This window comes from Camelus dromedarius, chromosome 10 (genome assembly GCF_036321535.1).
Source record: "Camelus dromedarius isolate mCamDro1 chromosome 10, mCamDro1.pat, whole genome shotgun sequence".
Taxonomy (NCBI): domain Eukaryota; kingdom Metazoa; phylum Chordata; class Mammalia; order Artiodactyla; family Camelidae; genus Camelus; species Camelus dromedarius.
Window position 1 is genome coordinate 72,530,776 of NC_087445.1, and position 1,562 is coordinate 72,532,337.

Below are 1,562 nucleotides of genomic sequence, written 5' to 3' on the forward strand. Positions count from 1 at the left end.
TGGCTGCACCAAATTACATTTCCACCAACAGTGTAGGAGGGTTCTCTTTTCTCCACACTCTCTCCAGCATTTATTGTTTGTGAATCTTTTAATGATGGCCATTCTGACTGATGTGAGGTGATACCTCATTGTAGTTTTAATTTTCATTTCTCTGATAATTAGTGATACTGAGAATCTTTTCATGTGCCTATTGGCCATCTGGATGTCTTTGGAGAAATGTCTATTGAGGTCTTCTGTTGAGCAACTTTCTTCTCTGTACTTCACTTACTGATCTGTAAAATGGGGTTGATCTGTGTGTAAAGCACAAAGTAGGACAGGTGGAAGCAGTGTCAGCCACTGTAGTTAGTTTTTTTTTAGTGTAAAATCCTCCAGGGCTCAAATTCCAGTTTTTCCACTTCCTGGCTATGAGATATTACTAAGGCCCCTAATCTTTGAGCCTGTTTCCTCTTCTAATAATGGGGAAATACAAAACCTCCCAGAAGGAGAGAGCCCTGAATCCTAACCACTAGATCACCAGGGAAGAACTCCCAGAAGGAGAGCTGAAACCAGGTACTGGTCAGCACTGGTTAAATGGGAGCCAGTGATTACCTTCATCATCCCGTTTTATTTTTAACCAACCTGTGCACGTGGTAGTAAATTTTTCCCCCTTGTCTGGATACCCAGGACCCCAGTTCTGTCCCAGGTCACCACAGTTAACAACTTTTTATGCATCCTACCAGGCGGCTGGTGCACACACCCGCCCACCACCACTCCCAACACGTTTTCACAAAAAACGGTAGCACCAATCTGCGCTGTTCCTTTTGCCCCTTCCCTTTACCATCTAAAGTATCTTTGAAGTTGGCCCACATTAGCGCATATTGAACTTTTTTTTCCAGTGGCTGCAGAGTATTCCACTATATGAATTTTTTTTTTTTTATGTGGGTTATTTTTTAACTTGGTTGCCGTTACTATTATCAGTCTGGGAACTTCCAGGACGCGGGATACATAGAGCTGTAGAGGTGGAGTCCGGCACCCGGTTCCAGCCCTGGCTCTGCCCAGAATTCGCCCAGCTGGCTCAGGCTCCCTCTTCCCCACCGGTACCATCGCGGGGTGGGGGGTGGGGGTGGCGGATTGGGGTGCGACCAGCCTGGCGGGTCCAGTGTCCGAGCGCGGGTCAGCGAGAAGCTCGTGCAACGGTTCCCAGCTAGGTCAACCTTTCGGCGAAGCCACTTCGCTATACCAGCAGCACCAAACGCAGGGACGAGAGTGGCACAATCGAGCTCGGAACCGGTTACAGGCCCTCCCTCCTCAGTAACTCACCTCGGGGCAGCAACGCTCAGCTTACCACCTACTCACCCCCGCCTCGGCCGTTTCAGCCTCTGTCTCGAAGACCTCAAGGTTGCAGCTGTCCCTGCTCCTTTAAGGGGGCCGAGCCCGGGCTCCGCTACTTCCGCCCCAAAGCAACATGGCGCTAGCAGGGAGAGGAAGAAGAGAAGGCGCGGAGAGAGCTCCCTTCAAAAAGATGGCGGCGCCCTGGCAGCCGCGTTCGCGCCCGACGGTGACGTCACTTCCGGGGCGGAGGA

General features: G+C 50.9%; 1 protein-coding gene across 6 annotated transcripts in view; it reads right to left on the reverse strand.

Annotated features, from left to right (window-relative positions):
• KYAT1 (kynurenine aminotransferase 1) overlaps positions 1-1,427 on the reverse strand; it is a 28,405-nt gene extending 26,978 nt beyond the window's left edge. Inside the window, exon 1 of one of the 6 annotated variants that reach the window (XM_031450639.2) lies at positions 1,336-1,427. The gene's annotated coding sequence lies outside the window, so the exon portion shown is untranslated. Of the gene's footprint in view, positions 1-1,299 lie in introns of all 6 variants that reach the window. The other 5 variants (XM_031450638.2, XM_031450637.2, XM_064490586.1 and 2 more) reach the window with 5 other exon arrangements.
• Between the last annotated feature and the right edge of the window lie 135 nt (positions 1,428-1,562).